The sequence below is a fragment of the Aotus nancymaae genome, unplaced genomic scaffold (genome assembly GCF_030222135.1).
Source record: "Aotus nancymaae isolate 86718 unplaced genomic scaffold, 86718_ANA_hifiasm-v0.15.2.pri h1tg000263l, whole genome shotgun sequence".
NCBI lineage: Eukaryota > Metazoa > Chordata > Mammalia > Primates > Aotidae > Aotus > Aotus nancymaae.
The window spans coordinates 696,096-708,431 of record NW_026988678.1 but is presented as its reverse complement, the minus strand read 5'-3'; the positions used below and the strand labels follow the sequence as shown (position 1 = coordinate 708,431).

At 46.8% G+C, this 12,336-nt stretch overlaps 1 protein-coding gene across 3 annotated transcripts in view; it reads left to right on the top strand.

Moving 5' to 3' along the window:
• Positions 1 to 3,514: 3,514 nt before the first annotated feature.
• Positions 3,515 to 12,336, top strand: part of CUNH7orf50 (chromosome unknown C7orf50 homolog) — a 131,960-nt gene continuing 123,138 nt past the window's right edge. Inside the window, exon 1 of one of the 3 annotated variants that reach the window (XM_021668814.2) lies at positions 3,515 to 3,638. The gene's annotated coding sequence lies outside the window, so the exon portion shown is untranslated. Of the gene's footprint in view, positions 3,658 to 12,336 lie in introns of all 3 variants that reach the window. The other 2 variants (XM_064372034.1, XM_012470916.3) reach the window with 2 other exon arrangements.

Sequence of the window (12,336 nt, the reverse complement as noted above, 5' to 3'; positions counted from 1 at the left end):
TAACAGGATCAAAAGCCTTCATTCCCATAAACAATAATCAGAAGATGAAACGGAAGAGGAAAACCCCATTTACAGCAACAATAAAGACAAAACACTTAGGAATAAACCGGAGACATGTTAAACCTGTACGGGATAAAACTTTAAAATGTGTTTCAGGAAGTATTTTGGGAGGAAAAGAGAAAAATGTGTGTTTCATGAAAGGCACAATAGTACATGGAAATCAATGGAAAGACAGTCCTTGTTCTTGGAAGACTCAAGCGAGTGCAAGACACGGCCTGAGAGCACGTGAGAATGACCCCCAGATGGCCTGACAAGGGGGTCTTGTAAAGGGATGTTCAGATTGACCTATTCAAGGCCCATCTTGTGCCTTCCCTGCCACAACCCTGGGATCAGCCATTTCTCCCAGGAGCCCTGGTCCATGTTTGTGGGGGATGGTATTTAGGAGCTGTGTTCCGGGTACTTGGAGTGCTTAGTGCCACTGGGATGTTATTGCGTCTAAGTCCTTTCAGCATTTCTGTATTAGCCCATATTCACACTGCTGATACAGAAATACCTGAGACTGGGTAATATATAAAGAAAAAGAGGATTAGTGGACTCAAAGTTCCACGTGGCTGGGAAGGCCTCACAATCATAGCAGGAGGCAAAAGGCATGTCTTGTATGGCAGCAGACGAGAGGAAATGAGAACCAAGCAAAAGGGGTTTCCCCTTATAAATCAGATCTCATGAGACTTATTCACTGCCATGAGAACAGTACAGGGGAAACTGATTCAATTATGTCCCACCGGGTCCCTCCCACAATGCATAGGAATTATAAGAGCTACAATTCAAGATGAGATGTGGGCGGGGACACAGCCAAACCATATCAATTCCAAAAATGAAAAAAATTGTTTTTCCTTTTTTTTTTTGAGACAGGGTCTTACTCTGTCACCCAGGCTGGAGTGCAGTGGTGTGATCATAGTTCACTGCAGCCTCCATTTCCCAGGCTCAAGCAATCCTTAAACCTCAGCCTCCTAAATAGCTGGGACTATAGGTGTGTGCCATCACACTCAGCTAATTTTTTATTTTTGTAGACAGGAGGTCTTACTGTGTTGCCCAGGCTGGTCTTGAACTCCTGATCTCCAGCCATCCTCCTGACTCAGCCTCCCAAAGTGCTGGGATTACAGGTGTGAGCCACTGCACCTGGTATGATTCACTTTTTTTTTTTTTTTTTTTTTTTCTGATGCAGAGTTTCGCTCCTGTTGCCCAGGCTGGAGTGTAATGGCGTGATCTTGGCTTACCGCAACCTCTGCTTCCCGGGTTCAAACAATTCTCCTGCCTCAGCCTCCCAAGTAGCTGGGATTACAGGCATATGCCACCACACCTGGCTAATTTTGTAGTTTTTAGTAGAGATGGAGTTTCTCCATGTTGATCAGGCTGGTCTCAAACTCCTGACCTCAGGTGATCCATCTCCCCTTGGCCTCCCAAAGTGCTAGGATTACAGGTACGAGCCACTGCGCCCGGCCTTTTTTTTTTTTTTTTTTTGAGACGGAGTTTCGCTCTTGTTACCCAGGCTGGAGTGCAATGGCGCGATCTCGGCTCACCGCAACCTCCGCCTCCTGGGTTCAGTCAATTCTCCTGCCTCAGCCTCCTGAGTAGCTGGGATTACAGGCACGCGCCACCATGCCCAGCTAATTTTTTTGTATTAGTAGAGACGGGGTTTCACCATGTTGACCAGGATGGTCTCGATCTCTTGACCTCGTGATCCACCCGCCTCGGCCTCCCAAAGTGCTGGGATTACAGGCTTGAGCCACCACGCCCGGCCTTTTTTTTTTTTTTTTTTTTTTTTTTAAAGCCAGAGTCTCACTCTGTCACCCAGGCTGGAGTGATGTGATCTCGCCTCATTGCAACTTCCATCCTCCCAGGTTCAATCAGTTCTCATGCCTCAGCCTCCCAAGTAGCTGGGATTACAGGTGTGTGCCACCACGCCTGGCTAATTTTTGTATTTTTAGTAGAGATGGGGTTTCGCTATGTTGGCTAGGCTGGTCTTGAACTCCTGACTTCAAGTGATCCACTCACCTCAGACTTATGAAGTGCTGGGATTATAGGCGTAAACCACCGCATCTGGCCAACTTCTAATGAACAGAATATGGCAAAAGCCAAGGGAAATCACTTCTGAGATGAGGGTGCAAGGAGACTGTGGCATCCGTCTTGTGTGTGCCCCCTCTTGTGTGCGCTGGCTCTAAGGCAAGCCAGCTGTTGTGTTGTGAGCTTCCTTGTGGAGAGGCCCACGTTCCAAGGAACTGAGGGCAGTGTTTGGGCAATGACCTTGGAGGACTGAGTCCTTACAATATTCATGTGTGTGAGCTTGGGAGTGGATCATTCCAGACAAGCTTTCAGATGAAATCACAGCCCTGGCAGACACTTTGACCACAACTTGGTGAAACCTTGAGGCAGAGGCACAGAGCTCAGCCACGCCCACTTTCCTGACCCCCAGATACTGAGAGAAAATAAATGTTCTTTTAGGCTGCTAAATGTTGGGTTAATTTGTTACACAGAAATAGGAAACAGATGCAATCTTCTACCAGCAAGGAAGAATGCACCTTCTTTGCTTGTCACCTTTGGATTCCTGAGGCAAGGTACATCATACTTAATATGGCTGCCAAGCACTAAATTACTGGGTAACTTAAAATTATGCTTTTTTTTTTTTTTGAGATGGAGTCTGGCTGTGTTGCCCAGGCTGTAGTGCAATGACTCCATCATAGCTCACTGCAGCCTCTATCTCCTAGGCTCCAGCAATCCTCTCACCTCAGCATTTGGAGTATCAGGAACTACAGGCACGTGCCACCACACCCGGCTAATTTTTATTTTTTTTTAATTTATTTTTTAAGACAGTCTCTGTCGCCCAGGCTGGAGTGCAGTGCCACAAACTCAGCTCGCTTTAACTTCCACCTCCCGGGCGCAAATTATTCCCCTGCCTCTGCCTCCTGAGTAGCTGGGATTACAGGCATGTGCCACCACGCCCGGCTAATTTTTGTATTTTTAGTAGAGACGGGGTTTCACCATGTTGGCCAGGCTAGTCTCCAACGCCTGAGCTAAAGCGATCCGCCCGCCTCGGCCTCCCAGAGTGCTGGGATCACAGAGCCACCGAGCCCGGACACAAGCATTATTAAAATAGTATCCACCCTGTATATTTACTTTTTAGCACCTATGCTGATTATTTAATTCAGCACGAAGTTTGAGTCCTATTTGTGTTATTCGCAACAGCCGTAGCTCACCCATTTCGACTGCGAGTGGAGCTCCATGACTCTCGGAGGAGGCCCCACCCTGTGGCGCCCTGGGCCGGGGCAGCTGCATCCCAGACACCCCGAGCGCTGCAGGGCCCGAACCCAGTCATCTGCACGTGTACTGGGCAGAGCTGGTTACCTTGGCAACCGGCTGCTATCCTAGCAACTCGAGGCCCCTAGAGATGGCGTCACTATCCCGCGCCCAGGCCTGGCTCCGATACCCGTGCTGCGGATGTTTGCCATTAGCCAGCGGAGAGACGGACGCAGATTTCGCCCAAAGGGAAGCTCCACCCTCTTGAAGGCGGAACTAACGCGTACCTGAGGCGGGGGTCCCTGCCGGAAGCCGGAGTCCGCGGGGCTGCTTGGCAAACGCAGGTGGGCAAGGTGGACGCAGGTAGGCGCGTGGGGTCGCGGCGGGGTGGCTGACGGGTCAGGGGGCCAAAGAGACCCAGAGCCCTGGGGCGGGCTCCCGCAGGGCTCCGCCCCTTCCACGTGGTTGCGTGAAGGCCTGGCGCGGGCGACCCGGCGGCGGCCCTGGAGTCTGCAGTGCTGGGGAGGCCCGGCGCGGGCTACGACATCCTCATCGCCTCTGGTTTACCCCGGCGCGGGCGAGCGGAAGGGACGCCGCCAGCTCCTAGTTCTTAGGCCGTCAGCCCTCGCGGTGGCTCTGGTTTCATTGTCTTCCTTTGAAGACGCGAGTTAGAATTCATTAAGCCTTGATTGCCCCCCGAGGCTTTCAGCTCTCACCTTCTCTTTTTTTATTTTTGAGGCAGTGTCTCGTTGTGTCACCCAGGCTAAAGTGCAGTTGCATAATTATAGCTCACTGCAGCGTCCACCTCCTGGGCCCATGCCGTCCTCCCGCCTCATCCTACCGAGTAGCTGGGATCACAGGCCTACGTCACCACGCCCGGATAATTTTTAAAAATGTTTTTTGTAGCAATGGGGTCTCACTATATTACCCAGGCTGATCTTAAATTCTTGAGCTCAAGCGATGGTTCCTCCCACCTCGGCCTCCCAAAGTGCTGAGATTCCAGGCATGAGCCACCGCGGCCGGCCTCACTTTTCATCATAAGCATGCTTTCCATTTCCTTCCTGCCATCATTCATTCATTCATTGTTAAAAAAATGTTCAAAGGGTTCCTGCTGTGTGTCAGCACTGTTCAGGGCATTGGGCTGCAGCCGTAAACAAGTGGAGACAAGTCTGTGATCTAGTAAACTTACTTTCTGGAGGGGAGAGACAGATGAACAGGGTGCACAGAGCAGGTGGTGATAACTGCCATGGAGAAGATGAGAACGGGGGGGTCGAGGGTGGAGAGGAGGAGGAGTGAGGCACCAGAACATTCCAGGTAGAGGAAACAGCAGGTGCAGATGTAAACAGCCGGGAGCCCAGTGTGGCTGGGCCAATTTAGGCACAGAGAAAGAGGAGGTGCGGCCCCAGAGATTCAGGGAGGGGCCAAGGCTATCGTGGGGACCTTTACAAGCTCCAAGAACCTTACTTTTCCTCCAGGTGGAAGTGGGGTCAGCTTGGGAAGTTTTCGAGTGGAGGTGACATACAATCTGATTGAGGAGTTTAGAAGCCATTGTGAGAGGTGGTGGCTTGGACCGGGATACCCAGAGAATTGTAAGGGAGTCACACTCTGGGTGTATTTCAGTGGTAAACCAATGGGAGCTGGTGGTGGGTTGGCTGAGTATGTGAGAAAGAGCGTGTGGATGCACAAAGGTTTTCAGCTTGAGCTGCAATGTGAACTTCATGAGATGGATGTTTATGTAAAGAATGAACACCAGGAAGATCAGGTTTGTGAAGGATGATCAGGAGTTTTGATTATGAATTCTTAAGCTTGCGATGATCTGTGTGTAGATGGTATATATACGATACATATAGTTAGATATATACACAGTTTATATACACACACACATATATATATATATATTTTTTTTTTTGAGATGGAGTCTGGCTCTGTTGCCCAGGCTGGAGTGCAGTGGCGCTATCTCAGCTCACTGCAACCTCCATCAAGTGATTCTCTTGCCTCAGCCTCCCAAGTAGCTGGGATTACAGGCAGGCACCAGCACGCCTGGCTAATTTTTGTATTTTTAGTAGTGACAGGGTTTTGCCATGTTGACTGTGCTGGTGTGGAACTCCTGAACTCAAGTGAGCCCCCTGCCTCGGCTTCCTAGAGTGCTGCGATTACAGGTGTAAGACACCATGCCCGACCATACACACCATACACACACACACACACACGTTATGTATATATATGTATACACACGTGTAATATGTGTATAAACAGCATGTGGCCTGGTGCGGTGGCTCACACCTGTAGTCCTAGCACTTTGGGAGGCCGAGGCGGGGGGATCACTTGAGGTCAGGAGTTCAATATATACATGTATATATGTGTATATGTACATGTATATGACCATGTATGTATATAATCATACAAAGACACAGTTGAGTTGGCAGTGTAGTTCAAGGAGAGGGTTAAGAAGAGACCTGTAAATGAGGAAACAAAGTCATCAGCGACTAGTGGGTATTTGAAGCCACATGACCAAATGGGATCACTGAAGGAGTGAAGAGGCTGGGCACTAAGCCTAGGTCCTTCAGTGTTCAAGGGCAGGGCGATTGAGAGGTCAGAGCAAAAGCAGGAGTTGTGCTGTCTGTGCTGGATGCCAAGTGAAAAACGCCTGTCAAGAGAGAAGGAAGGGGCTGGGTGCAGTGGCTCACGCCACGCCTGTAATCCCAGCACTTTCAGAAGCCGAGACAGGTGGATCACCTGAGGTCAGTGGTTCGAGACCAGCTTGGCTAAAACGGTGAAACCCCATCTCTACTAAAAATATAAAAATTAGCCAGGCGTGGTGGTGCATGCCTGTAGTCCCAGCTACTCGGGAGGCTGGGGCAGGAGGACTTCTTGAGCCCGGGACGTGGAGGTTGCAGTGAGCTGAGATTTTGCCACTGCACTCCAGCCTGGCCAACAGAGCGAGACTCTGTCTCAAAAAAACAGAGAAGGCCGGATCAACAGTCCAACACTGTTAGGTCAAATAAGTTGCATACTGGGGGTCGGCAATGGGATTTAGCCACATGGGTGTCATTGTGGTAGGGTGGTTGGGGCAAAAGCCTGATGGGATAGGGGAGGAAAGAAGTCAGAGACACGACAGGTAGGTGATTATTTATTTATTTATTTAGAGACACAGTCTCACTCTGTTGCCCAGGCTGGAGTGCAGTGGCGTGATCTCGGCTAGCTGTAACCACCTCCCCGGTTCAAGTGATTCTCCTGCGTCAGACTCCCAAATAGGCGGGACTACAGGCAGGTGCCACCATGCCCGGCTAATTTTTGTATTTTTGGTAGAGGTGGAGTTTCGCCATGTTGTTAGGTCTGGTCTCAAACTCCTGACCTCAAGTGATCTGCCCTCCTTGGCCTCCCAAAGTGCTGGGATTATAGGTGTGAGCCACTGCACCCGGCCTGTTTATTTATTATTTTTGTAGAGACAGAGTCTTGTGTTATTATAGCTGGTCTCAAACTCCTGGGCTCAAGTGATCCTCCTACCTCGGCCTCCCAAAGTGCTGGGATTACAGGTGTGAGCCCCTGACCCTTGCCAGGGTAAACGACTCATGAGGACTTTTTTGCAGAAGGGAGCTGAGAAGTGGGGTGCACATTGAAGGGCACGTGGAGCCAAGAGAGTTTAAGATGTGAGAGGTTGCAGTTGCTTCAGCAGAATGCAGGAGCTAAGGAGGCCAGAGACGGAGAGTTGCTCAGAGCGATACCCTTAAGCAGGCTAGGGCGAGGAGACCTTGTGCAGGAGTGGGCGTTCACTTCGCAGGGAGCACACGCTTGCTGACCGATGGGTAGGTGTAGTGGGATCTCGTGGAAGTTCCCTCTGATTGCATTTGTGTTCTCAGTGACCAGGAACTAAGGTCATCCAACGAGAACAGAGAAATGGGAGATGTGGGAGGTTTGAGGTAGGAGAGGTGAAAGAATGCGTCATCCTGGAGAGGGCTGGAGTAGGGACGTGTAGCAGAATTGCTGGGCAGCACTGAAATCCACTTGAGGTTAGTGGTTGTTTATTTATTTTTTTTGAGACAGGGTCTTGCTCTGTTGCCCAGGCAGGTCTTGAACTGCTGGGCTCAAGTGATCCTCTCACCTTGGCCTCCTGAGTAGCTGGAACTACAAGGGCTTGCTACCATGCCTGGCTAATTTTTGAATTTTTGTAGAGGTGGCATCTTGCCATGTTGCCCTGGCTGGTCTCAAACTCCTGGGCTCAAGTGATCCTCCCACCTTGGCCTCCCAAGTTGCTGGGATTACAAGTGCCACCATGCCTGGCCCGTATTTTTAAATAGTATCCTTAGGCTGGGCGTGTTGGTTTATGCCTGTAATTCCAGCACTTTGGGAGGCCAAGGTGGGTGGATCACCTCAGGTCAGGAGTTCGAGACCAGCCTGGCCAACATGGTGAAACCCTACTAAAAATTCAAAAAATTAGCCAGGCATGGTGGCGCATGCCTGTAGTCCTAGGTACTCAGGAGGCTGAGGTGGTAGGATCACTTTAACCCGGGAGGTAGGGGTTGCAGTGAGCCGAGATTGCACTACTGCACTCCAGCCTGGGCAACAGAGTGAGACTCCATCTCTAAATAAATAAAATAAATAAATAAATTAATTAATTAATAGTATGCTTATAGTGAGATTTTTTTGCTTGTTTACCACTTTGAGGCATAATCTATTGGTATCCTACTCTGATAGATGTGCTTCAGTTTCCTCATCTGTGTACCTACCTCACTGGTCACTAGAATTAAATGGGCTAAATATGTGATCTCTTAGCATAGGACCTGGCTGGTTGTAAGTTCTCAGTGCACACAGATTTTAGTAGTGAGTCTTACCGTGAGTGGCTCCCTCCAAATCTTCTTCCTCTTTATAGAAATTTATCTGAATCACTAGATTTTATTTGCAGAAAGGCCTATAAGGAAAAATAATGTTGATGAAGGGTCTTGGTGCTTTCTGACACAGTGATGTCAAGCCCCGCATGTGCTGCTGATACTGCAGGCGAGTGCAGCCCTGGCTGGGAACCATGCTGTACTGCCTTTTTTTTTTTTTTTAATTGGAGATAGCGTCTCACTCTGTCGCCCAGACTGGAGTGTAATGATGTGATCTTGACTCACTGTAACTTCTGCCTCCTGGGTTCAAGTGATTCTCTTGCCTCAACCTCTCCAGTATCTGGGATTACAGGCACTCACCTACCTGCCTAGCTGATTTTTGTATTTTCAATAGAGACGGGGTTTCACCATTTTGGTCAGGTGGTCTCAAACTCCTGACCTCAGGTGATCCACCCGCCTCAGCCTCTCAGAGTGCTAGGATTACAGGCATGAGCCACTGCGCCCAGTCATGCCTTTTTTTTTTTTTTTTTCAGAGACAGGGTCTCTCCCTCTGTCACCCAGGCTGGGGTATAGTGGCATGATCATGGTTTACTGCACCCTTGAACTCCGGAGCTCAAGTGATTCTCCTGTCTCAGCCTCCCAAGTAGCTGGGATTTCAGACACACCACCATGTCCAGCTAATCTTAAAAAATATGTATTTTGGGTCCACATGTGGTGGCTCACGCCTGTAATCCCAACAGTTTGGGAGGCCAAGGTGGGAGGATCGCTTGATCCCAGGAGTTTGAGACCAGTCTGGGCAACATGGCAAAACTGCATTCCTACAAAAAATACAAAAATTAGGTGGGCATGGTGGCATACACCTATAGTCCCAGCTACTCCACAGGCTGAATTGGGAGGATCGCTTGAGCCTGGGCAGTTGAGGCTGCAGTGAGACATGATTGTGCCACCGCAATCCAGCCAAAATTTTTTTTGTAGTGACAGGGTTTCACTATGTCACCAGGCTGGGCATACTGCTTGATTTTTCGTAGAAAAAAATGCACAAATGTGGTTCTCACAACAAACATTATAGCAAATGATCTTTCTCCCATTTATTTATTTATTGTTATTGTAAAGTAGCACTTGGGTGTTACATTTTTTAATTTATGGTAAATAAGTTGAGAGGGATTATAGGTTTTTTCCCAGTATATGGAGGGGTTGTGCAACCATCACCACAATCTGATTTTAAAACTTTTCCTTCTCCCAAAAGAAACTCTGTTCCCCTTAGCAGTCGTCATTCTCGCCTCGGCTTGCCCTGTCCCCAAAAAACCTCTCATCTCCTTCCTGTCTTTATAACCTACTTAACCTGAGCATTTCACAGGAATGGAATTATGCAGTGGGCAGTCCGGGGTGCCTGGCTTCTCTTACCTGGTGTGTTTTCTAGGTTCATCCGTATTGTGGCGTGGGTCCGTCTGTCATTTCCTTTTATGGCTGAATAGTGTCCCCCATGTGAATACATCACATTTTGTTTACCCCCTTCACTCGTTGATGGACAGACACTGGGGTTGTTTCCACCGCTTGGATTTTAGGCACAGCACTGCCATGATCATCACTGTACACATTTTTCTGTAGCGGTGTTCATTTCTCTTTGATTGGCATTTCCTAAATGACCACGATGGTGAGCCGCGTTCCGTGTGCTTACTGGCCCTTCATGTACCTTCTTTGGAGAGATGGCTATTCAGATGCTTTCCGCATGTTAAAACTGGGTTATTTGTCTCTTATTATTGAGTTGTTAGAGGTCTTTATATATTCCGGTTACTAGTGTCTTGTCAGATACGCGATTTGCAGGAATTTTTTTTCCAATATTATGGGTGGTCTTTTTTTTTTTTCAAAGTATTACTGTCATTATTATGGTATAGGGTAGTATTTTATACATTAGCTAATTTTAGAGTAAAAACTTGTATGTACAACTGTAGAGAAACCACTGCACAGATAGCTCCAACTTAAATTAGAAAATATTTTCTCTGTAGAAAATAGTAAAAATTATAACATTTACCCAGTAAGTTCATTTAAACCAAATAGTAGCTAAATATATTATACATTTATAAATACAGGTTGAATTCTGGGATCCAGGAAATCTTAATTTCATATATTGAAATGGCCATTATTTTAAGTTATGTGAAGTGAAATTTCTTTTTTTTTTTTTTGAGACCAAGTTTCACTCTTGTTGCCCAGGCTGGAGTGCAATGATGCAATCTTGGCTCACTGCAACCTCCGCCTCCCAGTTCAAGTGATTCTCCTGTCTCAAACCTCCCAAGTAACTGGGATTAGAGGCATGCGCCCCTACACCCGGCTAATTTTGTATTTTTAGTAGAGACGGGGTTTCTCCATGTTAGTCAGGCTGGTCTCAAACTCCTGACCTCAGGTGATCTGCTCACCTCAACCTCCCAAAGTGCTAGGATTACAGGCGTCAGCCACCACTCCCGGCTGTGAAGTGAAATTTCTGTTAATATTCCCTCTTAATTTATGCCTGATTATTTTTCTTTATGCTAAATCCATAATCCACAACTGTTCTTTTCTAAAGGATGGGTACTATATCCTTTTCATCTGCTTGATAAGGTACCCACGCCTATCCAAATAATGAAATGGTTCGGCTGTTATTACAGCATGCCCAGGATTTGGGCAAAACCAGAATCTAATAAATTATGCTGTCACCTCATACCCATGGCTTGATGGGAAGCCATTAGGAACAAGGGTGAAGTGATAAAACGGGCAAGTGGGTCAAGGAATGAAAGCCACGAGAATTCTGAGACCAGAGGGCAAGACAGATGTAGTCAGGATTTAAGGACAGAGCTGAAGTTCAAACAGAAAAAGAATGTTGCCTTAAGGATCAGGAGCTGAGCTGGCTGTCAGAGCCCCTAGTACACAGTGAGCAGATGAGGGGCGGTTAGAGAGAAAGACTGGATTCAGCAGGAGAAACCAGGACCCAGAAAGATTCTAGGTGTTCACAGTAATTATGTGAAAACAAGACAGACCATGTGGCTTTAAATTTCCTAGCATATAGTATGTTCCAGGATTCCCAGTGCAGAAAGAATCTCTGGAAATGAAGGCGGGAAGATAACGCCACTCTAAGTTCCTGTGCCTTGTGGAATGTTTCCCAGAGGAAGAGTATCTGAGGTATCAGGCAGAGTTATGCAGCCAGGGCTACATCGAGTTCTTAGTTCCCTCAAAACAACTTCACCACATACAATTTGTCTTCAAAGGAAGCCTCCAGGCAGCTAAAACAAACTTGCAACAGAGATTCAGTTTAACAAACAGATCCTATGCTGTGTGGCTTTAGGAACTGGAGCACTGACTATTTAAAACTCCCAGCTTGCGGGCTTAAAGTTAACCTCTAGAAACATTAGTGATCTGCGAGTTTTCACCATTGAAACAATGCTTTAGCATGCAAATTCTTCTCTTTGATCTCCATTTATGAATTTGTTACCTTTTTGCATTTGATTTTTTCAGTTTTTTTTTTTTTTTACATACTCTTCAGCTGTGCAAATCTGTCCCCTCCTCCCTAAATAATGTTGGTAAACAGTGTTAATCTTCCAATAGGAAGAAGTGGAGTACATTATCATGTAAGCACCATTTATCCAGCCTTCTTACAAAGAAAGCTATGAGACACCTTATACATTTGAAATTCCTTAAAGACCATGGCTTTCTATTAAAATGTACTTTTATATCTACTATCTGTGAAGAGTTCACTGAAGCATGAATCACCTTATTATGAGAAGCTAAAAATGTATCAAAATGCACAGAAGTATAGGTAATCTATATCAAACATACTACATCTTCCAGTTCTAGAGTATACAGCGTCTTAAACTGTATTGCAGCCCAGCTGAGTTCAAAATCTTCTTTTAAAATGTTGCTTGTTATTAAGTCTCAGTAGGCAAATAATAGGACCACACGAGAAACTGAGAAACTGTTCGGCAGGTACATTCCCTTAGGTATTTACTTTAGAGAAGGACACTTGAGTATAAAGACTGGTGAACTCACAAAGTATAGGCAGATACATGCTTGATTGTATCTTCTAATCTGTAGATAATGTATCTGAATAAAAATGTAATGAATTCATATACCTTTCAAAAGGAAAGACTGATGAAGAAGTTGCAATACAGTTATAAATGATAATGATCAGATGAAATAATTTAGATGAGGCTTGCCCGTGTCTGAAGGAGATAGGGACTCAGCAAGT